The 25,833-nt window shown below is 50.9% G+C and overlaps 1 protein-coding gene and 1 pseudogene across 7 annotated transcripts in view; one reads left to right on the top strand and one right to left on the bottom strand.

The window, feature by feature from the left end:
• raw (NDT-like domain-containing protein raw) overlaps positions 1-25,833 on the top strand; it is a 168,436-nt gene that overhangs the window by 94,967 nt on the left and 47,636 nt on the right. The window lies entirely within an intron of this gene.
• On the bottom strand, positions 7,205-14,488 carry LOC119162169 (uncharacterized; annotated as a pseudogene).

The raw sequence follows: 25,833 nt of genomic DNA, 5'->3' as shown, positions 1-25,833 counted from the left end.
TCCGTAATTAATTTAATTAACTTATGTAAGTATCACTAAAGAAAATGTGCTGCCTTTGACAACGACGAATACCGCATGCTCATTGACCAAGACCGGTCTCTGCTACGTTGACCATACTCGCGCTTTCTTTCCTTCTCCGTGCGATCTATTCTGGTTCGGTTTGGATCCTGTACAGGCATGACGAGGCCATATACCGTGAGTATGTGTCATTCTTGGCAGGGATGTATCGTGGGATGATTGCGTCTGGCCAACGTCACGAAAGTTACTTTCTTTGCTTGTGGGAGACAAACCGGTTAGCTCACAAATGGCGGCATTGACAGCATCCAGCTCACTATTATTTGAATTTCACAGAATTCTGCGTGTGCTGAATAAGAAATGTGGGAATGTTATTCTTTAGTTTACCGAAAAATCATTTGCCTCACAAGCCTAATTAATGAGTGTTGTAAATATTGACAGGCCCTTCCGATGAAAGAACTCAAGGAACTGAAGAAAGCTCGAGAGTCTAGTAAATTTGTAACAAACAAAAAGGCTCGTGATACTTAACTGAACATTGTTATCGCTTTCTATTCACGCACAAAAGCATGGAAGGCGATAGCCCTCCATGCTTCACCCTTGCCTCAGACTCACCCTCACAAACGGAAGGCGAGAGCCTTCCTTTTGTGCGCTGCTTCATCAAAGCTCATGACTCCCCACCTAGCCCGTTAGCACACATTAATCGGGATTCAAGCTAAGCATTGCGCAGAAGCTCGTAGGATGTATTCTAACAAAGCGTGCACAGCATAAGCTGCTTCCCGGCTCCTATATAGTCTCAAAACGGCAGCTGGTGGCATCGCAGGCGTCGTATAACTCGATGGTATACGTCAAATGGTAAACCGAAGAAAATGGTCCTAACAGCAACAACTTCATCGTCCGTTCCGTTTTGACTACTCTGTCCACCAGGGTGTGCTATGCACACAGTGCACACAAGCACTTCTATGCAAAGCGCTCATGCCAGCAGTGCAGTTTCTCGGAGCGCTGTCCTGGCCCCACTGCTGATCCGACGAACAGATTAAGAGGAGTGAGACGCGGTGCATGTTTTGTGTCGTTTTTGTAGCATTTACTTGATTAACTCGGCGTGACAATCACTCTGATGAGACATGTGTTGTCTTTGATGATAACGACGATGATGATAATGCATGGTATGATGATGTCTCTTATTGTTACCTGCGAAAATACAGGAATTTTGCTGCTATTATACGTAGTATATATTAGAATCCATTGCTTGAGAATCAAAGCTCTACGAAAGAGAGCATAAAATCCGGTAATGTATATGTCTTGTATCAGAAACTCGGAGAGACGTGGTTCGGAGAGCACTGGCATACAACGTATCAAGCAGCACTAAACAATTGAACAGCGCCGTTTACGTTGGTCGTTCGTGTAGCGTCACTGCCTGTTCTTGCAACGCTTTTACAAAGGTCGCGGAATTGAATCCCAGCCGTAGCGACCTCATTTCGATGGCAAAATGCTATAGAGGACCAAGTACCGAGATTTAGGCGCAAGAACCCCGAGTGGTAGAAGTTCCGGAGCCCTCCGCTACGGCGTCTCTCATTTAGGACGTAAAACCCCAACAGTTATTCTAAAAGGCTTTCATACACGTTAGAATGATTCAAAAGTAAACGCAAGCGAATCATAATGGTTGACATGTTTTTTAGCGAAGCTGATATGGCAATTGATAAATGACACATGTGCACGAGAACACGCATGCCATCACATGGTCTCAGTGGAGAATTCGTTGGCTCGACTGGCGATATAGTTGCTGGCAGCACTGCAACATGGCAGCTGTATAGTGTGCGTACGTCAGCCGCTATACGGCATGTGTCTGCAATTTAGAGAGGAAAACTTATTTTCCATACAGTGTCTGAGTTCTCTTTGTTATTGACCGGCTGTTTCCACTAATAATATGTCCAACATCAATATTGGCTGGAATTTGTTCATGAACAAGCAATAACATAGCGTAAAGCTTTTCGTGAATAAGGGCCAACGAGGGCTTTGTGAAACCTACTTTAGGGCAGGAATTCACAAAGCTTTTCTTTCGTAAGTGTGCGTTGTCATTGACTGGTTTGCATTCCCTGATGATCCGCGTACAACCTCGGGTTTACCTTACATCCAATAGTTCTAACACAAGATGTCTTTTGCGAATATGGGCCCTGGTCTCTGCTTCGGACAGTATTACCGATATTTCATTGATGTCATCCGGCGCCTTTTTCTGTGGCTTCGTGGGTTGACATCAGTTAGCGTTAAGTATAGGATTGCAGCTTCCTGAAAATTCGTTTTCTCATGTTGATACCTACCTTTCCACGCACTTTTGTATTCGAGTTTCGCGCGACATTTATATTGGGACTAGCAATATTTTAAATTTTTTAACAGACACGTTTAGCCAATACTAATGCTGAATGCATCATTAACGGTGGCAAGTGGCCAAGGGCTAAGAGCACTTAGGCATGGAAAGAATGAAACCCAGCTACTCCGATTACTGGTTTTACTGTTGGGCACAAACTGTTGCTTTCCGCGCAAGTATTATTTAGCGCATTTACTGGTGAGTATGTATGTCTTACAAACTAATCAAACGTAATTCATCTCTTATAATAATATGGTGGTTTTTGGGACGTAAAACGCTGACAAATATTATAAATCAACTCTATAGGTGCTTACTAGGCTCATGTGCTTTTAAGTTCGCTTCATTTTGGCATGAGAAGAAGGAGTGGTCTAAAGTTTCATGCTGCTATCGAATGTAATCCTATGGCAGTATATGACCTGGGAACTTTTGATCACATCAGTACGTCCTTCGAGATCCTCTGTTGACGGCAAAAGACTGTTCTTGTCCATGTAGGTGAAAGCGTTTTCGGCTTAGTTGCATGCAAGGCCATTTACCTTTGTTGTTTTTTTTACTCTTTTTTAGTTCAAGTGAAATTAAATGTTGCAGATGACTGAGGCGGAAAAAACATTTCGTGAAACGGGAGGAGCAGAAGAGAATAAAGAACAGATTAAATGTCCTAGAGACCAAATAAAGGGCTCTCTGTAAAAGTGCTTAATGTGCCTTTGCATTCATAAATTTTTTTGCGTTGGTCATGGCCACGACATGTCCATCACCCCTGCTCGTCACAAATTTGTGAGTAGTCATATGCAAGACCATCAGCATCCGTTTCATCCACACCTGTTTCTTGGCACGCGTAACTCCAACAAGAGAGAATCACCATGTAACGCATACATCGACGTTAACACTGGTTAACACGACAACGAGAGCTTAACGCGCAGTGAACCATAAGGCGACTCCCGTTAGCACACGCAGATGTGAGTGCACAAGTTTCTCGCGTGCTGACAGATGCGAAAATGTGGCAACGCGTGTCTTCTGGACACCTCGTTCTCGACAGGGTCGCCGTTTGCGCAACCGCGGGCAGTTTTAACGGGATGCGAGCGTCTAACAGTTATGCGCTTAGCTGTCAGCCAGGCTCGCGTTGCGTAACGTTGCTCTCGTAAACGTTTCCAGGAATCGCTCCCGTGCGAGTCTACACGACTGCCGTGCGCTACTGTTCCCAGTGCGGTAGCGCGTGCTCGTTGGCGTGGACGCCGGACGAAGGAGCGCCAATTGTTGCGCTGCGTTGACGCGCGAGGCTTATGTGCGCGTGCACTCATTGACGGCCCACGCTGCACCGGAACAGAGCCGCTTTCCCTTTAACGCGCCGTGCAGAAAGGAATGAGAAGAAGCGGTGAGCCGCGTTTGAGCAGTTCTCGATGGCTTCCTGTTTACCGTCACCGGCACACCTCGCCGCGTCAACGCACAGAGCGAAATGGGATAGAAAAGCAAGTATTTCGGCATGGGTACGCGGGGGAAGTGCGAGGTGCGTGAAAGAAGGACACTTCAGTGACGCACTTTTGACGACAGACCGACGCAATATACCTCGTTGGGGAGAGGGGTCAAAGTGACACGGCTGAACAGTGCAAATGGTTGATTATTGCAGTGTGCCTTGCCGTCGGATGCACAGTGGTGGTTTACCTTCCCGAAGACTCTTGATTTTACTGTTTTTTTTTTTTTTTTGACAGACAATGCAGCACTCCACCACGGCTGTCCGAGCCATTGTTGTGGTCGTTCGAAACTCGTGACGAGAGTAAATAATGAATGGGCCCTTAACTATTATTTGACGCAGACGTGCCGCCCCGTGTCTCTGATGATGCCGCAGAGACATTTTCATAATTAGGCCATCACGCTGCTTACTCAACCATTCTCTTTATACACGCCGCATGAGTAATAGGGCGGGGGGGGGGCAAGGGTTCATATTATTTTTACAAACGTTTTCAATTTTTAAAGTGAATTTCTATAGGCACAAACATAACTAAAGGGTGGTTGAAACGGTTACGGTTTTATGTAATATATATATATATATATATATATATATATATATATATATATATATATATATATATATATATATATATATATATATAGATGAAATAGATGATCAGAGTTTCTTCCGGCTACCGTAATAAAAGTTATAAACTTCGAGAATAGTGCAGTATAGGAAACAAAACAATAAAATATTTATTTAATCCTAACAGTTTCGGCTGGTGGACCAGCCTTCTTCGGAGGATGTAAGTGAAATGATACAAGTTCCCGTAGCAGAGGGTCACCCTCACAGCTTAAAGACCCTCCAAAAAAAAAAGAGAAAAAGACAAGCGGGCGAACGAGGTAGCAACAAACAACAAGAAGCAGAAGGAGAGGAACTAGAAAGGAGCGACGGAGAGCCGCCGGAAACGAGCGGGTAATTCTGGCATTGTTACTGGGTATAGGTAAGACGCGCCGCCAGCGGAGGCGACCAAGAAAAACAGAAAAATGTGGAACATGTTGCCGCTTACTCGCATCCCACACATGGATCGAGTTTAAGTTCACGTGGTTCGGCGGCTGGCCCGTGGCATCGGGCCACACACACACACACACACACACACACACACACACACACACACACACACACACACACACACACACACACACACACACACACACACACACACACACACACACACACACACACACACACACACACACACCACGCACGCACACACACACACACACACACACACACACACACACACACACACACACACACACACACACACGCACACGCACACGCACACACAAGAAGCATACGACCCGCTCCAGCTTTCGGAATATAATGGCCACGTTGGAAAGCTAATGTGCCCTCTCCCCCTCCCTCCACCTGCCCTCTCTTGCAGAAAAATGTACAACCAGTCATACTGAAAATAAATAAATGGGTATTCTTGTAAAGGATGAAAATATATAAAAATAAATAATACTAAAAAAGTACTCAACAATGAAAATAAAGTCTAATAATACTAACACAATCCGTTTGGTTCACGTAGCATCGAATTCGTTTAGTTTCGCTATATTGACCAACTTGCGTGTGCGACTTCACGTATGTATAAATAAATTAATTGAGTAATTCAATTTCTGTGTTTCACGAAACGTCGCGGAGACACGTCAGTCGCCCAGGGCTCTCGTTGATTCCGTGGGTAAGTGATCTGAATTTCTTTATAAAGTATGACTCCCGCTGTTCGCGCTCCCGTGTGTTCTGGAAGCCGGACTGTAGGAGTATGACACTTACGCGTTCGAAAGAGTGACCAGGAAGATTGATATGTTTGGAGAACGGCAAATTGGGGAGGCCCTTTACGTGTGTCCTGTGGTTGTTGAAACGCAAACGGAACGCGGTTTCCGTGTGTCCAATATATTCCTGTTTGCACACCTCACAGCGAATTTTGTATACCACATTGGCTGAGTCACAGTTAAGGTCGTCTTTAATTTTGTACACATAGTCTGAACAGGAGGCTTCGGCCGTATCTGTGGTCACCGTATCTGTGGTCACCATATATATATATATATATATATATATATATATATATATATATATATATATATATATATATATATATATATATATATAATGAGATCTAACAGACAGTAATGCCAAAGAATTCCTTGGCATTCCTTGGCATTACTGTCTGTTAGATCTCATTAATATTGTGTTAAAACACGGAAAAACGAGCCCTTAGGTATACACTTCTTTCCCTTATATATATATATATATATATATATATATATATATATATATATATATATATATATATATATATATATATATATATATATATATATATATGTATATATATATATATATGTGTGTGTGTGTGTGTGTGTGTGTGTGTGTCGAAAAATGTTCGTAAGCAAATATTTCAGCCAATCTTGGTACTCGACATGTCATTGGCGAATGGCACAAAAAACAGTAAAAAACCTTTTGGAATTTCCTTAGATAGATAGACACCATCATATCATATCACTTCGGTAACATTGCGCGGTAGCATGACTAAAAAAGAAAGAAAATAATAATGCAAGAACGGCGGGCGCAGTTGTTAGCTGTCGCAAGTGTCGTCCTTGCTCCACAATGCACATTATAGTAGGGCCGAATTCACCAAGCTTTTTTTTTTTTCTAGCGTGAGTGGTCTCTAGCATTGGTCAACCGGCTTCGATAATGATGCACCGAGCATCAGGATTGCCATATGTTTCCTCCTGCAAAAAAAAAAATGCTAACGTGAGACGTTCTCGTGACTGCAGTCCCTGGTTGGTTGCTCGCTTTATGCAGTTCGTATACAACTTCCGTACCGCTTGCTCACGATGCAGCTATGCCACCATTGCACCGCGTGAGTAAGAACGGTGGTTGATTAGCACCGCGGTGAAGTATGACGATATGCGCTGCGAACGTAAGCCATACTTTCTGCTCGTAGCTCGCACCGCTGACCATGTCAAAATAAGCAAGAAGGGAACGCAAAACAGGCGAGCGTTGTGCGTGTATATACGCGTGCATGCATGCGTTCGGCCGGGAATAGCTATCCTGGGTGGTGGCGGCCACTCTAGCGGCTGCCGAGAGCACTCGGTTGCCGCATCTGGCGCAACGGCACCGAGCAGTCTTTTGTTTACACGATGCTTCCGATGCGGCACGCGCCGTCCTTGGTCGCCGCAGACTGGCCACCGCCTCAGCTCTAAAGCACGAACATGCTGCGGTCAAGCTTTTTTCAGCCCGCGATGATGGTGTCAAATGGCCGAGGGGCCATCGCTATAGTAGCACGCGCCGCGGATGGTTTTCAGATCTGGCACTTCTTGAGGACGGTGAGTGAGTGAGAAAGACTTTATTTGATGATCCAGCGGATGACAATCTGAGCCCTGCGAGAGGAGGGTCATCATGATGCGGCCACACATCACCTCGGCGTTACGTCCTCTACTCGACGAGCAGTCCTCGCTACTCCCGCTTTCTGGCACCCGCGCCTGCCCCTGTGCTGGGGTGGTAGCGAGCACTTGGCGCTTTCGCTCGAGCGCTGCTTTCCGAGGGCAGCCGAGATCTTCTGGACGGCCCGTGTCTGCTCTTCCCACTGGTCGCTTCCCGCGGCGACCGTAAGCCACGGCGGGATCGTCGTCACTGTTCTTGCCTCCCTTGGATTCTGATCACAATCCCACAAGAAGGTCCGCAGTAGCTCTTTCACTTCCACACACGTGACACAAGTCACTTGCGTATACGTTAGAACAAACGTGCTTCATAAGCACCGGCGTGGGTAGCGACCCCATCTGTAGTTGTCAGAACGCTACCGCCTCACTTCGGGTCAGGCCCAGGTCAGGCGGGGACATAGTCCTGCGTCCTAGTCTGTACCATTTGAATACATCACTGTATGTCATCCTGTCTTTGGCTTCGCACCACCACTCCTCCATCGAGTCGGCCGGTTGGGCGGAACGGTATGTGAATCCTCGCGCCGCCTCGTTGGCCGTCTCATTGTGGTTCGCGCTGCCACGAGGCGACGCTTCCTTCCCCATGTGGGCCTGGAACCACTTAATTGTCACCGTTCTGTCCACTAGGTTCACCGCGCGCAGCACCCGCACTGCTGCCACACATACTCTGCCTCTAGCGTAGTTTCGCACCACGGTCCTGGAATCACTCAGCACGGACGTGCATCCGGGGTCGGCAAGAGCCAGGGCGATGGCTACCTCCTCGGCCCGATGCGCCGCTCGCCACCGCCTTTGTCTCTCCGGTGACCGCGCTGACCACCGCCATGGTGAAAGCTTCCCTCCTGTTTTTATACTCTGCCGCGTCCACGTATACAGCACCGTTGTCTCCGACGTGCAGGTCGATCAAGGCCCTGGCCTTTGCTGCCTTCCGCTTCCTGTTGTACTCAGGATTGACGTTCTTGGGTATGGGGCACGTGTCTCTGCACACACTCTGGCACCCCCGCTTCTTCCGCAGTCTCCTCGTCCGCTCTCCGCCGCTCCATTCCTAGGTTGCGAAGCACCTGCCGGCCGGTTCTAGTGCCCGAGAGCCGCTTCAGCTGGGCGGTCCTCTGCGCTTGTGCAATTTCCTCGTGGGCGTTGTGCACCCTGTTATGCCAGCGAGTCCTCGTCAAACGACCGTGCCTCTGAAAAAGGCAATCTGGGTCAAGGCCAGCCCGCCGTCTGCCCGACGCGAACATCTCAACGGCGTGAACACGCGCGGCGCCTCTCTCGCCCACGTGCATTGAGTCATCGGCGCACGTGACAGCGAGCCGGCGTTCTCGTGCCTGGTGGTCTGACGCATGGCGCGGCGACCCCCATTGGCGGAATCTGCCCGGACGACCAGCGGCGCTTCTGATTGGACAATTTGGTTGGACCCGGTGTAAATAAAAGAAGCCCTGCGGCGCGTCGCGATCGGCGGTCCTATGTGAGAGGCGTCCCCGTGTCGGAGTGCCGACATGTGTGTGAGTCAGCGGTTTTAGGCGAAAGGCTGACCTATGTGTTAGAGAGAGGAGCTCGGCTCTTCGAGTCTCTGCCGGCCCCAGTGCCGAAATTGTAACGCCTCTGTATATATGCTGTACATAAACCTTGTTTAACTCACCGTCGTCTCGTCCGCTCGTCTCCTCAGCTCTGCGCAGAAGCAGTCGCGAGCTGAGAAACATACGCTACCAAACGGCTGGTGACCTTCCCGGCGGGGTCGAAAGCAGTGGCGCCTCCGGGACCGCGTCGGCGTCGCCGTCTTTCGCAACAGTGGTGGCTTCGGCGGGATCGGTCCGCCGTTTCGCAACAGTGGTTGGCAGCTGCGGGATCGGCCGGCGTCAGCGACATCGATGCGGTGAGTGCCTGATGTTTTCCCCTCAGTTCACCAGACTACTCTAGCTCAGGTTGTAGTAGTTTAGAGAAGGGCTGTGTGAAGCATTAGAGTGAGCTTTGATCGTTTCAAGCAAAGTCGAAGTGCTTTGAAACCAAAGTTAATGCGGAGGGGGTAAACACGGGAGAGTGAAAAGTTGCTTGCGCGTCTTGCTAGTTGACTTATAGTGGGTACGGCAAGTAAATTGTTAACAGGGGCAAACAGCAAGAGGCTAGTGTGAACGATGGAGAACCTTAAAGTGAAGGAACTCATCGAAATTTGTGAGGAACTCGGCATTACTTTGGGCCGTGCGAAACGAAAGCAAGCGATCCTTGAGATCATGAAGGATGAGGGAGTGTCGGCTGAGGAAGTCGATGAGGCCTGGGTGGATATTAAAGCACGCCGTGAGGAGGCTGAAAGGCGAGAAGTAGAAGCTCGCGAACGTGAGGAGGCTGAAAGGCGAGAAGCTCGTGAAGAGGCTGAAAGGCGCGAAGCTCGCGAACGTGAAGAAAGGCGCGAAGCTCGCGAACGTGAAGAAAGGCGAGAAGCTCGCGAACGCGAAGAAGCTGAAAGGCGCGAACGTCGCGAGGAGGCCGAGAGACAGGAGCGCCTCGAGATGAAACGAATAGAATTGGCAATCCTACAGTGTTCGCAGGCGCCTAGCGCAGCTTCTCCGACGATTCAGGTCAGCGGTATTAGAATTCGGGATCAACTGCCACCGTTCGTAGTGGGCGAGGACATGGCGAAGTATCTCGTCAAGTTTGAACACGTCTGTGAGCGAAATGCTTTGGAGCAGTCTCTTTGGGCGCGGAACCTGCTAGCTCTTCTTCCCGGCGAAGTGTCCGACGCGATAACTTGCTTGTCGAGGGAAGCGTTTGAGAGCTATGACGAGGTTAAGGAAGTGCTCTTGAGACGTTATAAGTTGTCACCCGAGGCTTTCAGGCAAAGGTTCCGGTATGCTAAAAAGGGGAATGAGTCACACGTTGACTTCGCGTTTCGTCTTAAAGCCGATTTGATCGAATGGCTCAAGGGCGAAGGTGTTTATGACGACCGCGATAAAGTGGTGGAATGCGTTGCATTGGAGCAATTCTACCGCTGCATCGAGGAGGATGTTAAACTTTGGCTGCAGGACAAACTTGGTGAAGTACAGTTAAACAAGGCAGCAGAGTTAGCTGAGGAGTATTATACTCGCCGAAAGTTGCATAGCAGGGCAGTGCGCGTTGAAAAGGATGAAAGAAAAGAGGGCTTTTCAAAGAAACCTGATCAACGGAAACCCGCTCCGCACCGTAATTTCAAAAAGGACCCGTCTCTTACGAAGGACACTGTAGAGGAAGAGAAAACAGAAGCGGAAAAATCGAGTGAGGTCTCTAAACAACGCACTGATACCACACGGGCGTTTGAATCACGGAAGCCACTAATCTGCTACAACTGCAAAAAGGAAGGGCACATCGCGATAAACTGTAAGCAAAAGTTTGCTTTTGCAACAATTAGAGAATCGGAAAAGAACATGCGGTTGTTGGAGCCGTATATCCAAGAAATTAGGGTCAATGAGAAAACGTGCCGAGCACTTAGAGACTCAGCGGCAACCATGGACGTTGTCCATCCTTCATTGGTGTCTCCGGATGACTTCACAGGAGAATGCGCGTGGATCAGGCAAGTCGCCGAGGAGCAGAGTGTTCGCTTACCAATCGCCACCGTTGTCATTGAAGGCCCGTTCGGTAAGCTTTGCACCGAAGCGGCTGTGTCTGCCGCGCTGAATGGTCGTTTTTCTTATCTTTTCTCCAACAACTCGGAGCAGCTTCTCAAAGAGCAGGGCAAATCGTTCTTCCCCAACTTAGCGTGCATGGCTCCCACGCGATCGCAAGCGCGAAAGCTTTCGCGGAAGCTTGACTTGGTTCCATGCGGTGAACTCTCAAGTGACCTTGTCGGCGGGTCGACGGAACCCCAGAAAGGAAATTTTCCGCATGAGTCATGTGAGCAGTCACGCGAGCGGCCCGTCGCGGGAGCGGCCGGCGCGGTATGCGCTGGGGGAGACGACGTGGCGCCATTGAGTCAGAGCGAGAGGGTTGCAACGCTCTCGCCTGTAGCGGAAAGTTGGAGCGAGCTGCCGAGAGTTGATCGAGAGACGCTCATTCGAGGGCAGAGTGAGGATCTCTCGATTGAAGCGCTAGTGGAAAGCCAAATTGAAGCGCTCGTGGAAAGCCAGAAAAACGCGGCAAAAGTGCTGTCGAAGGAGCACTACGAGAAATCGGGGAAGAAGCGCGCTTTTGAAGTTGATAATCAGGTAATGCGGCTGCAGCCACCCAAAAGGAACAAGCTTGAGGTTGATTGGGAAGGGCCCGCCACAGTATTATCGAAGCCTTGCGATACAACTTATGAGGTGCAAGTAGGAAGGCGGCAGAACAAAACTTACAACTTGATGAAACCCAATGTTCAACATCAAGCGGTCGTAAATCAGCTGTTGAAGGCTTCAGAGGAAGAGGAAGCAGAAATTTTGAGTTCTAGTGAGGTAATCGAAGGGGGATCGAAAGTAATCCGGGAGCAGATAAACCTGGAGCCTAGCTTAAGTGAAGAAGGACCTGAGAAAGAGGACCTGAGAAAGATTGTTTCCGAGTTTGGGTATGTGTTGTCGGACCGTCCCGGAGACACGACGGTGATCGAACACGATATCGAGCTAAGCGGTGAGGAGTCAATCAGTAGCAAGCCGTATCGTTGTTCCCCTGTGCAACGTCGAAAGTGTGAGCCGCTCTTGGTGCCGCATAGGTATCGTCGCCTAAAAGTGGCCGGTTACTGAAGTGAGCATGTTGCTCCACAGCGCAACTTTGACGTTCGCTAAAGAAAAAAAAAGGGAAAGGTAAACGTTAATGCAGGTGCATTGAGCAGTGCGTTTAGTTAGTACCTTCTCAACCTTTCGGTTTCTTGCTGGCGATTCGGGGCAAAATTTTGACCTCATCACGACCTGGGCTGAGCGCTCTCGTTCAGAGTGATCTCAAGGGGCCAACTTTGTGGTATTCTAATTCGTTACGTTGTTGTACGGAAAAAAAAATGAGTTGTCATTTTAAGAGTCTTTTGTCCCACATGTGCCTCTTGATGTAGAGGGAACAAAATTCCGATAAACACGTAGATAGGTATATGTTGTATTATACTTTGTCTGGTGTTCTGTCGGGTGACCGAAGGCACTTGCGTGTGTCGTGTGTTGTCTGTTGTCGAACCGTTCTTAGCAAGTTGCAGAACCATCGACAAGTGCTGAAACCGAAGATGGTCAGAAGAGACGAGTGAAGCTGGTCAGCAAGTTGTGGCGACAAGCCAGTGGAGCTGGGATCCGTCGTCAAAAAAAATGGGATGTGTTCCCGGACCAGTTTGGAGCTGTATTCTCCCCATGGCCCTGGAGGCGAACCTGGAGGGACCAGGCGAACGAGCGCACCCGACATCCGAGCCCCGTGGAAGCAGCTCGTCTTTCCGGTGCATTGTCTGGCGGCGGGGGTGCTGTTATGCCAGCGAGTCCTCGTCAAACGACCGTGCCTCTGAAAAAGGCAATCTGGGTCAAGGCCAGCCCGCCGTCTGCCCGACGCGAACATCTCAACGGCGTGAACACGCGCGGCGCCTCTCTCGCCCACGTGCATTGAGTCATCGGCGCACGTGACAGCGAGCCGGCGTTCTCGTGCCTGGTGGTCTGACGCATGGCGCGGCGACCCCCATTGGCGGAATCTGCCCGGACGACCAGCGGCGCTTCTGATTGGACAATTTGGTTGGACCCGGTGTAAATAAAAGAAGCCCTGCGGCGCGTCGCGATCGGCGGTCCTATGTGAGAGGCGTCCCCGTGTCGGAGTGCCGACATGTGTGTGAGTCAGCGGTTTTAGGCGAAAGGCTGACCTATGTGTTAGAGAGAGGAGCTCGGCTCTTCGAGTCTCTGCCGGCCCCAGTGCCGAAATTGTAACGCCTCTGTATATATGCTGTACATAAACCTTGTTTAACTCACCGTCGTCTCGTCCGCTCGTCTCCTCAGCTCTGCGCAGAAGCAGTCGCGAGCTGAGAAACATACGCTACCAAACGGCTGGTGACCTTCCCGGCGGGGTCGAAAGCAGTGGCGCCTCCGGGACCGCGTCGGCGTCGCCGTCTTTCGCAACAACCCCCAGCGACAAGAGCTTCTTTGTGTTTGTGCAGTCAAAAAGCCCGAGTGCTGTCTTGTAGGCCCTTCGTATGAGCGCGTTGATCATATTGCGCTCGTGTACCTTTCGATTGTGGAAGGCTACAACATAGGCAATATGGCTCACAGCAGAGGACTGGACCAGCCACGTGAGGCTGGGCCCTTTTCTGCCTCCGGCTCTTCTGCTTGATACCCTCTTGACGAGGCGTATGGCCGTGTTGACTTTGGCTGTTAGGTGGTTGATTGTCTCGCCATTGGCTCTGCTTCGCTCAATAGGAGCATGCCAAGCACCCGGATCTTTTCGACGTGCGGGATAACCTGGCTGCCACTCGTACGTATCGCGATTTTCTCCGGTCCCTTCTTGGGTCGCGCTCCTCCTTTCTCACTCCCTTCGGTGGCACCATGAGCAGCTCCGAATTGCTCGGTGAACACCCCAGCCCCGAGCCGTCCAGTTGCTCCTCGATGGCGTCCACCGTCGCCTGCAGTGCGTCTTCAATGTGGGTGTCACTGCCTCCCTTGACCCAGAGCGTAATAACGTCGGCGTATATAGTGTGCCGGACCCCACTGACGCGGGAAAGCCGTTCGGCCATACCGATCATCACTAGGTTGAACAGCAGCAGCGAGATGACCGACCCTTGCGGGGTCCCCACGGAGCCCAGCTTCTTTTCCTGTAGCTGAAGGTCGCCCGGCCGCATGTATTTCTACCGTGACACCCGACAGAAAATCCCTGGTGTATCGGTATGACCGCTCGCCCATGTTCAGCCTCGACACCTGCGCCAGAATCGTTGAGTGTGGCACCTTGTCAAAGGCACTCTGCAGGTCCAGGCTGAGCACGGCACGGTTATCCCTCGACCTGGTGTTGTCGTCCACAATCTCGCTCTTGAGCTGGATCATAGCATCTTGGGTGCCCAGCTTGCTCCTAATGTCAATGACCATGTCTGAATAGAGCCCCGACTCTTCCAGGTACCGCTGCCACCTGTTCATCAGGACATGCCCCAGCACATGCCCACGCAGGACGTGAGCGAGATGGGCTGGAGGTTCTCAATGTCCGGCGGCTTGCCCGGCTTGGGGATTAGTATGGTCTTGGCCGCCTTCTACTGCCGTTGGAGAGTCCCGGCCCGCCAGCACCGGTTGTAGTAGTCCGTCAGGCTCTCGATCGCAGACTCGCAGAAATTCTTTAGCACCTTATTCATCACTCGATCTGGGCCTGCCGCCGATCTGGTGCTGAGGTTGTGCAAGGCCGCTCTGACCTCCCATACCTCAATGTTCCTGTCTAAGCTCGAGTTGACCGCCCCCTGGTAGTCCGGGTGGTGCATCTTCGGCGTAGCCGGCTGGTACTCATGGCGTCCAGGCGCCTTCGCACCTCGTCCTCTCCGCATTCTGTGACTGCTGCGTGCATGATCCTCATTAACCGGTTTCGCTGGTGCGACTTGGTCTTGGTTTGGTCCAGGAGGTGCCGCAGCAGGGCCCACGTCCTGCCACAGCGCATCTGCCAATCCGCCACGCTACAGATCTCGTGCCATCGCTGAGCGCACAGTGTTCTGCAGTGGGCCTTGATCATTCAGTTCAGCTCCGCGATCTTCTTGCGGAGCTTCCTGTTAGTACGTTGCGCTTTCTAGCTCATCAAGAAGACCTGCTTGGCCTCGATGAGGTGGGCTAGGTGGTTGTCCACTCGCTCGATACTGGCGTCCATCTCGATCTCCCTAGTCGCTGCCGCGGCCCGATCCACGAGCCCCGCCCTCCACTCCTCGATGTCTTCGGTCACCACCTTCTCGGCCGGTAGTGACCCTCGGAAGACGTCCCAGTCAGTGACCTTGTGCGTCCTGATGCCGTTGCTGGATTTGGTGAAAGTACCTCTGGTGCTGAGCGGGACGGCGATCTCCACGATCTAGTGGTCGCTTACCAGCTCATGATTTGTGTTCCGCCAGTCAGTCTTCCGTGTTCACATGGTCGCTGCCGCCGCTCCGAATGAACTCGAGGTCCGGCGTCGTGTCTCGGCTGACTGAGTTGCCGATCCACGTGGGGTCCGCCGGGTCGGTGATCAGAGTCATGCAGCCTAGGTCATTCGCGTCCTGCAGGAGGTCTCAGCCCTTGACCAGTGTCCTACCATATCCCCAGGCCTGGTTCGGCGCGTTAAAGTCTCCGCGTATGACCAGCTTGTTGCTCGGGCTGGCGATGCAGTTTGCTTTGTGCAGCAGAGCCTTAAACTTCTGTTTCCTGTGTTCCAGGCTGCTATAGACGTTTAGGATGAATGTGCTCTGCTTTCTACTTTTCTTCCTGGTTATCACCTCGATGAAAGTGTGCTCAATCAGGCTGTTCTCGCCGAGTACCTCGTGCTCTAGGAAAGTGACGCCCTTTCTCACCAGGGTGCAGGCCCCTCTACCGGTGCTGCCGGTCGTGTCCCGCAGGCTCGGCGGGCTGACGCTCGCCTTGTAGCCCAGTAACTTGACCTCCTCGGTGAGGGTTTCCTGCAGTACGATGATGTCGGGCCTCACGGCTGTCTTTTCCAGGTGTTGCTGCAGGACAGCCTCCTTTCTGGCAAAGCCGTTACAATTCCACTGCCAGACCAGGAGGCCTCGCGTGGTCCCTATATATAGCTGTAGCTGATGTTGCTGCTCTATCTATGCTTGCGGTGGGTGGTGTTGTTGGCTTGGTACCTGTCCTCCTGACGCCTGCAGCGCCACCATGATTTATTGTAGTGCACTGTCAATATTAGCAAAACGCTCGTTGGATTCATTGATTGTCGCATTGTGCTGCTCCTCTATTTTGTTGAGCCACTCGTTGATTCTCCGCTCTTGGAGACTTTCGGTGACCCTCCTCTTGAGTGTCGGTCCCACTGCCGCCGCCGTCATCTCGTTTGCCACAGTCTCCTCCCTCATAGCCTGCAGGGCTGCCGGGACCACGGTCTATGCCCGCTTCGCCTTTTGGTGCTGCTGCTGCTGTTGTCGCTGCTGGCATTGCCACTCCTCCGCCAACTGCTGCGTCGGCGTGGGTTGTCCCGGTAGATCCATCTTGAGCGCCATTACTTCCTTGTACATGTCCAGCGCGGCTATCAGCTCCGCGATTTTTCTGTTGAGTACGTCGTTTGCTCTAATAAGCATGACTACGTTCTATTTGAATAGCTCCATCGCCTCGTCCCTCTTGTCGGCTTTCTTGTCCCCGCTGTTACCTCCACCACTCGTCACTAGGCTCTGCTGCTGCGACGGTTCCCTCTTCCTTATTCCTGCTTTTACGGCGCCCGTCCAGCCTACGCGCTCGCTTGGATCTGCCCCACTGGCGACTCGCGCTCCTTCTTTTACTTGAGCTTCGGTCCCTGCTGTTCTTCCTGGAACGCGACGTGCTCCGCTCGGTCGCAGCTACTGCTGCTCTCTCCGCTGTCGTCCCCAGTTTCGGGAACTCGTTCGGGTCCGCCAGCTGCCGTCTTGTACGCTGCTCCTCCATCTGCCTTTCCCACTGCCACCTGGTGACCACATAAGGTACATTGTGCCGATGCTTGCAGTCGCGATCTTCTGTTGGGTGTGGCCCCCCACAGATCCTGCACTTGACTTTGCAGTTGTGACCCTCGGCCGCGTTGAGGTTTGAGGTTTATTTTTTTTCCCTGTACATAGGAAAAAACGAAGCAAAAGCAAAAGGCTGTAAAGCTTGACGGAGGCTTTTGATCCGAAATACAGTCTGGTACACAACTTAGACGCAGATAAACAACTTTTTACAGAAAGACTAACAATCAGCAAATTATAATCAGATAAATAAACGCTGCAATGTGAAAAGAACAGAACATTATGCATAACAAAAGACAAAAATACAATTAAAGACAAACATCATTATCGCAAGATGTAAAATAGGTGATATCATAAACACATTTGCAGACATATACATTTCAAAAGCAAACAACAGCATTGAAATTATACAGTTAGCAATTAGTACTGTAGCGTCGTCGGGGTAGATTGGGTGGGATGACCAAGATCAGGCAGGTCATGAAAGCAGGACGTCCATTTAGGAAACTTGAAAAAAAGGATTTATTTGCATTCAAAGAAAAGTTAACTGGTCATCGTTGTTCCCCCTTCTGCGCCCGCCGTCTCCTCCGTCCTTTTTATCCCTCTCGTTGCCGCCCCTCTCCCTCTATCTCGGTCCATCAGTCCACTTCACGAAAGGCAGGGGCGGCCCGCAGTAAGAGGGGGGGATCAAGGGGGTGAATCGTCCACCCGGAACCCGACTTCCCCTCAGCTCTATGCTCAGTTGTTCCGGGTGGACCCATCCCTCCAAGAAGCAGCGACGAATCTTTCGTTCCCCGAAACCGCCGCCGCATTCCGCAGGGCCCAGCCGTGGCGCCAGCGCACCGTCCCGCGACACAATGGTCAGCCTCAACAGTCGCTGCGTTCGCGGAACTGAGTGGCGACGACATCGCGCTCGTCTCGAAGACGTCACTGGCAGCGGGACGCAACAGACTCCTCCGCCGCCGAAAGACTCGACTCGAGGGTGGCCAACTGTCGGGTCACCTGAAGCGTCGAGACGACATGTGAAAACACTCGGCCTCTCTGGGCCTCAGCACTCGCATCACCAATAACCCTGTTCCAGGGATACACAACACAAGCACACACACTCTGGTCGGCGTGCCCGAGCGACACGCCCACCGGACGCCAAAACTGCCATAATTTTACCCCATGATTGCCCTCTCTTTCTTTCTTTTTTTTTTTTTTTTGTGGTGGTCAGCCCTTGGAAAAATCTAAATGCCGTGACCTCAGCCGCGATAGAAACACATCAGTAAAAAAGAAACAGCAACAAGAAAATCAGTGTTCGACTCTAAAATCCACGGCTCAGTCCATCGGCGTTCTTATTCTGGTTCCCCTTTCTATATTTGACCTCGAAGTTATACTCCTGTAGTATGAGGCTCCATCTCAACAGCCTCCCGTTTTTATTGGACATTTGCTTCAGCCATGACAGCGGGCAGTGGTCAGTCTCGACCGTGAATTTTGTGCCTTGAATATAGCATCCTAGTTTTTGAATGGCCCACACAATGGACAAACATTCTTTCTCCGAGGCACTGAAAGCCTCTTCTCGGGGAGTCAGCTTCCGACTGAGATAGAGCACCGGATGCTCTTCACCTCCCTCGTTAAGTTGGGCCAAGACGACACCTAGACCTCGGTTGCTGGCGTCGCATTGGAGAATGAATTCTCGGCTAAAGTCTGGCGCGACAAGCACGGGCCGAGAAGACAAAGCTTTCTTCAAGTTTTGGAAGGCCTCCTCCCTCTCGGTGCTCCAAGTTACCACTTCCGGTTCAGGTTTTCGCAGGCTGTCGGTTAGCGTGCTGGCGAGCTCCGAATAATTTGGAATGTAGTGCTGGTAATAGCCTGTCATTCCTAGAAATGTTCGCACCTCCCTTTTGTTTACGGGTCTTGGGAAGTTGACTATCGCAGCTACTTTGGCTTTCATTGGTTCCCGTTTTCCCTGCCCTATGTCGTGTCCCAAATACGTGACACGGGCTTGGCCGAACTGACACTTCTCGGCTTTAATAGTCAGGCCCGCCCCTTTGATTCTTTCAAGCACCGTTCGTGTGTGCTGCAAATGAGACTCCCAATCATTAGAAAATACGGCCACGTCGTCTAGATATGGCACCGCAAATTCTTCTAGTCCTTCTAGCACCCGATCCATTAACCTTGAAAAACAGAAGCGTGCGTTTTTCAAACCAAAGGCCATGGTGACGGGCTGATAAACGCCAAAGGGTGTTACAAATGCTGCATACCGACTTGCTCGTTCAGTTAAGGGCACCTGCCAATATCCTCTCACTAAATCTAGGGTTGAAATGAAGGTAGCCCGGCTTACCAGCTCCACCCTTTCCTCTATGTTCGGCAACGGGTACACCTGGTCTTTTGTGATCGCATTCAACCTGCGATAATCGACGCATGGCCGTGGTTCTTTCCCCGGCACCTCGACCAACATCAAAGGGGAGCAATAGTCACTATATGCTTCTTTGATCACGCCAAGGCGAAGCATCCTTTTAACTTCCGCCTTCATTAAGTCCAGCTGTCGCGGAGACACGCGGTACGCCTTCGAGCTAAAAGGGACCTCTGTAGTCAGCTCGATATCATGTTGTACCAAATGAGTCCTTCCGAGCCTTTCCCCAAAACATTCCAGATATTCCTGAATAAGGCTCTTCAGATCCTCGACTTTAGCTGTACCCAACTCGTCTTTGTTAACTGCACACGCGATTATCTCTTCTACACTAGGGCCCGTGTTCCCAGGAAAACAAGGTACCTCTAGAGAAACCTCTTCTGAAACATTCATGGCGATGCTAACAATTGCTGCTCGCTCTAAAAATGGCTTCATTAGGTTTACGTGGTAGACCCTGTCCTCGCGTTTTCTTCCAGGTAATCTCACGGTGTAGTTTACTTCCGAAAGGCGACTGATAACCTCGGCAGGTCCATCCCAGTGGACTTCCAGTTTATTCTGGCGATTAGGCCTCAATATCATCACTTTGTCGCCCGGGTTGAATGATCGCGTCCTGGCATTTCTATCATAGTAGCGCTTTGAAGCGTCTCGCCTCGCCTCTAGGTTGCCCTTCACGATCTCACGACACTTATGTAACCTTTGCATTAGGTTCAACACATACTCGATCACACATTTAGGCCCCCGATCATCCTCCCACAGTTCGCGGACTAGCCTCAGCGGACCTCGAAGATTCCGGCCATACACCAGCTCTGCCGGTGCGAACCCGGTTCCCTCGTGTGGCACTGTGCGCAACGCAAATAGCGTGCCCGGTAAACAACCATCCCAATCACACTTCCTTTCATGGCAAACAGCTCTCAATACTTTTTTTAGGGTAGCATGCCATCTCTCCACACTGTTGCTTTGTGGGTGGTAAACCGAGCTATGCAAAATTTTAACGCCACATTTCTCGAGAAACATGGTCGTGAGAGCACTCGTGAAAACGGTTCCCTGATCCGATTGCATTTCGGCAGGGAAACCGAGGCGCGAAAATATAGAAAGCAACGCATCGACTACCTCGACCGAAGTTGCCTCCTGTAAGGGCACCGCCTCGGGGAACTTCGTTGCAGGACACAATAGTGTGAGAATGTATCTGTTCCCCGCACTTGTTTTCGGCAACGGCCCCACCAAATCTACAACAACTCTGCGGAAGGGTTCAGAAATAATGGGCACTTTTACCATCGGGGCCTTCCATTTGTCGTTAGACCTACCGGCTCTCTGGCAAGCGTCACAAGTCTTCACGAAATTCTGCACGTCCCTGAAACACCCCGGCCAATAAAATTCCTGTAGCAATCTTTTCTTGGTTTTATTTATGCCCAGGTGTCCTGCCCATGAGTGATCGTGACAAAGACTGAGTAGGTCCTTGCGGTATGGTGATGGCACCACCAATTGATCGTAGCACTGCCCTCGCCTATCTCGGTATTTACGATACAGGATACCGTTCCTCACTTCGAAAGAGATGTTTCTTGACGAAACACCTTCACTGTTTCCGTTGTTCATAACCGCTATACTAGGGTCAGTTTTCTGAGACAGCCGTAACGCTTCCCTGTCAACCCCTAGCATGCGCTCGTAGCTGTGCGAGATTGGGGCCAACACGGACCCCTGCAAACTATGATCTTTTCCTTTCGAAGGTTTCTTTCTTTTCTCAATTATCGGCTTCTTAATCTGACCATTTTCCGGATTTTCGGTCGGAGGAATAGGGATAAGTGCCTCGTCGGGCTTAACTTCTTCGGATTCAGTTGTTAACTCTTTCGCTTTGGCACCTTCCCCTTCCCCGTAACGCAGCTGCTGAGCCAATACGCGTGCTTTCGATCTCGTCAAAGCCATGACCTGGGCATCAGCAAAAGTGCACCCCCTGTCGTTGAGTAGTGACTCCGAGCTGTTCGAGAAAAGGTACGGGTAGCCCTCTGGTAGCCCACGGGAGACTGCTGCTACTGTCTCGATCGCTCCAAAAGGACCCCGAATGTGTACCTTTGCCATAGGTAAACACACTGAATCTTCGCTGACGGCCTGTCTTATCCACGCGCATTCGGATAAGTAGTCTTCACTTTTTACGTAGTTCGGATGGACTACGTCCATAGTGGCCGCGGAGTCTCTGAGTACCCTACACCTTTTGTCATTAACCATTAAATCTGTCGTGTAAGGTTTCAAAAGATCTAGGTTACTCGGGTGATCGCTTACGCAAGCAAACACTGGCCTACCTTTTGAGCAGTTTCGGGCAAAGTGACCTGTTTCGTTGCACTTGAAACATAGCGCCTTAGCTCGCGACTCTAACTCTTCTAAATGATTTCTGACCTCCTTTCTGTTCTTTTCCTGCTCTTTCAGCTTGCCTTCAGCACGCGCCGAATTTTGATTAGTTTCCTCTCGCTCTTTTGTTGCGCTTTGCGGTCCCCGAGTGTAAGCTTGGGGCCGTGGTGCAGGCCTTTGATAGTGATGTGCGCTGTTGATCGGGGTCCTGAAGCCTCGACTGGCCACGTACTCGTCGGCAAGCTGTGCTGCACTCCTAACAGACACACCTTCCTGCCTATCCTTGACCCACAGGCGCACGTTATCCGGCAGGGTGTCATAAAACTGCTCCAAACAAATTAGATCCCTCAGTTTACTTAAGTTATCCGCACCTGCTCCTTTCACCCACTCTGAAAAATTATCACTCAGGCTACACGCAAACTCAACAAAGCTTTCACCAGGCTTCTTTCTTTCCCGTCTAAATCTCCTCCGAAATTCCTCTGTGGAGAGCCTGTATTTTGCGAGTAATGTCGACTTCACTGAACTGTATACGCCTGCCTCGGCTGCGCTCAGTCTGGCCACGACCTGCGAGGCCTCACCCGGTAACAACGCAAGCAACCGCTCTGGCCAGGTGTCCTGGTGAAATGAATGTTTCTCACAGATCCGTTCAAAATTAATCAGGTAGAGACCAATGTCCTCGCCTGTTTTGTACGGCTGAAGCAAACTCGTCATCTTCAGGTTCTCAGTATGCGGCGGCGCCGCATCTGCACTGCGTGCTAATCTCGCCTGCTCTAGCTTTATTCTCTCGAGCTCAATTTCGGCCTGTCTTTGTTCTCTCCTTTCCTGCCTTTCCTTCTCTTCCGCTCTTTCCCTCTTTTCTTCCTCCCTTTGTTTCTTCTCCTCACATATCTTTTCCCAGGCCTCGCTGAGCTCGTCCTCCTCGAAACCCCCTTCGATTATCGCACTGCGAATTTCGGGCTTCCTTAACCTGCTATTGATATCCAAGCTGAGCTCTACTGCCAACAGCAACAGCTCTTCTTTCTTTAACACTCCGATATCCATATCTTCACAAGAGCCAACCAATACTTCTGCAATATTCACCGCACACTTGTGGCGGCCCTTCAGAGCCAATTGCCCGATAGAACCCTGTTCTTATCGTCCGGCAAAACGTGATCGCTCAAGCACTCACCTAACCTCGAGCTGCCGAAGACCGTGTCTCCTGGAGCCACGTTCCCAGGTCCGCCGATCCCAGATCGTCGGGTCTGCCTTCTGCTGCTCGTCCTTAGTTTCCGGTAGTCGTTACTGCGACGGTTGTGCCTCCCGGAGCCACGAAGTCTCGCTCTGCCGATCCCGGATCCGCAGAAGTCGATCTTCCGTCCGCAGCTACTTCCAACCTCGAGCTGGCGAAGGACGTGTCTCCCAGAGCCACGTTCACAGGACCGCCGATCCCAGATCGTCTGGTCTGCCTTCTGCTGCTCGTCCTTAGTTTCCTGGAGTCGTCCAAAACTTCATGCCGTTACTGCGACGGTTGTGCCTCCCGGAGCCACGAGGTCTCGTTCTGCTGATCCCGGATCCACAGAAGTCGATCTTCCGTCCGCAGTTTTCTGCATGCCTTTTCTTGATTCCACCGCTGCCATCCAGTTTGTAGCGTCGTCGGGGTAGATTGGGTGGGATGACCAAGATCAGGCAGGTCATGAAAGCAGGACGTCCATTTAGGAAACTTGAAAAAAAGGATTTATTTGCATTCAAAGAAAAGTTAACTGGTCATCGTTGTTCCCCCTTCTGCGCCCGCCGTCTCCTCCGTCCTTTTTATCCCTCTCGTTGCCGCCCCTCTCCCTCTATCTCGGTCCATCAGTCCACTTCACGAAAGGCAGGGGCGGCCCGCAGTAAGAGGGGGGGATCAAGGGGGTGAATCGTCCACCCGGAACCCGACTTCCCCTCAGCTCTATGCTCAGTTGTTCCGGGTGGACCCATCCCTCCAAGAAGCAGCGACGAATCTTTCGTTCCCCGAAACCGCCGCCGCATTCCGCAGGGCCCAGCCGTGGCGCCAGCGCACCGTCCCGCGACACAATGGTCAGCCTCAACAGTCGCTGCGTTCGCGGAACTGAGTGGCGACGACATCGCGCTCGTCTCGAAGACGTCACTGGCAGCGGGACGCAACAGTACACATAAAGTGGCAACTAGTCGAAGTATTATATTAAACATATTCAATGCAATTATGATGGAAAATTTCCTTGAATGTATTTTTGGATTTTTTTCTTTAGGTCAACAACATTTTCAAGTTTGTTGAGGAGACTGGGTATTTGATAGTATGTTGCTGACGATAGGTCGTCCTAGTTCTCAGTGTTCTTATGCCAGGTGTACGAAGACAGTACTCAACACACCGAGAAGAATCAAACATTGGATATAGTTTGTTATTTTTTATGTACAAAAGTAACTTTTAGTAGTATGTTTGGTTTGCTTGTAATAAGAAATATATTGAAAATAAGGGACGTTTGCTGAAATTTTGTGGGTGACCGTAGTATCCTTCGATTAGTCGTAGGGCTTTTTTCTGTAACGTGAGTAACGTTTTATAGTTCTGTGCTGTCGTTGTTCTCCAACACAAGACACCATAACATAGTCTGGATTAGAACAGTGCATAATAAAACGCTTTCTTTAGTCTAAGGGGTAATAGTGGAAATAATTTGTACATATATCCAACGCTTCTACTTAGGTCTGCTACTAGTTTATTTATGTGCTCATTCCAAGAAATTGGAGTGAACACATAAATTGGCGCCGCAGTCGAAGCACACTTTAGCACTGGGATTGGGGCATACGTCTCTCCTATGTCCGACGCTACCACACTACATGCACACGTCCACGTGCTTGCGGTATAGGCTGTGCCGGAGGAGTACCATTTCGTAGCACACGTAATTGGGCCCCTTCAGCCCCTCAAAGCCCTCCGTTGTCGTATTGCCAATACGTTGCGCTCCGCGCGCCAGCGGGTTGCGCGAGTGGATGATGTTCCGGTGGATTTCTGCCGGCGTGTCCTCCACTGGAACACCATGCGGTCTGGCGTAGTTTGATATGCTCCTACTTTGTGCACTTGATCTCCAACGCGGATGGATGGAAGTCTGGCGTAAGCCCGGGCTTGTCCCTCATCCGGGTTGCTCACCACCAAGATGTTCTGGTATACATTTGGGTAGAGCGTCTCTGCCTTGCCGTCTTCCCTTGATAATCCCGCTACCTCTGCCGTCGCCACGGTCGCCTGCAGCTTGGCAATGTTTAGGCCTCCCCGAGGCCTGACGACGATTTTGATGTCTTCGCGTGGTCGTACATTCCGCATTTTAGACGCCCTTGTCGTAGAGGCGATGACTTTCTTAGCGTATTCGTCTCTTTCTCGAGGCCGAGATTGCCGCTCGGGTTTCGAGCCGCAGAATCACCCACTTGTTGAAAATCCTCCGTTGTATTTGCTTCTCCTTCCATATCAACTTGCATCTGTCCGCCATTAACTCCAGTTCCAGAAGCCGCAAAATACTCCATTGGACACGCTGTCTTACTCGTAGAAGAGGCCATAATTGCCGACCACGCCGAAGTCAGGCCTATAGTGGTTAAGGCGAGCGGTGCCTCGATTCCGCTACCCCCTGTTTGGCGTAGCGGTGGGCGCCGCCTCCCCAAGAGAAAAGATGCTCGTAAACGCTGAAGAATTCGTACCTTTTGGTTGAAAATGGTACTGGTCTATTCCCCGCACCCTCATGCTCACGATGGTGTCAAAATTATCACGGTAACTGTTGATTACGCCACGTTAATTGCAAAAAAGCCAGAGCCGATGTGAGGCACGTCCGCTCCCACCGACGACCGCAGCGCCCTCCCCTTGAGGACCGTCGCACCCTTGAACACACATATGTTCGTCGGCCGCTGTAGACCCGGGGCGGTGTCCTATACGCGTTTGGTCTTTTGGAGGTTTCCGAACATTCGCTTTCCGCCCACACGACTGGCCACAAGCCAGCTGTTGGATGGTGACGACTGGCTTCCGGCCGAGTGCGCGAGACGGAACCGGACATTCGAAAACTGAACTTGCAAGGCCCAAACGTGTGTGAGATTTCACTCCTGAAGCGCGATAAGGAACACGTGTCACGCCACAACTGTTGGTCGGCTTGCTGACCGCGAAGATGTCAATAATGACCTGCAGACTTTTTGGTTCATAATTCGGTCCCAGGGCTTGCTTGTGCTGACAAAAGTCTCCCGGGGTATGCGTCTTCAAAAGAGAAAATTGCAACGATTCCTGAT

This window comes from Rhipicephalus microplus, chromosome X, assembly GCF_043290135.1.
Source record: "Rhipicephalus microplus isolate Deutch F79 chromosome X, USDA_Rmic, whole genome shotgun sequence".
In the NCBI taxonomy this organism is placed as follows: domain Eukaryota; kingdom Metazoa; phylum Arthropoda; class Arachnida; order Ixodida; family Ixodidae; genus Rhipicephalus; species Rhipicephalus microplus.
Note: the sequence above shows the minus strand (reverse complement) of the source record. Positions and strands in the feature narration are given on the sequence as shown.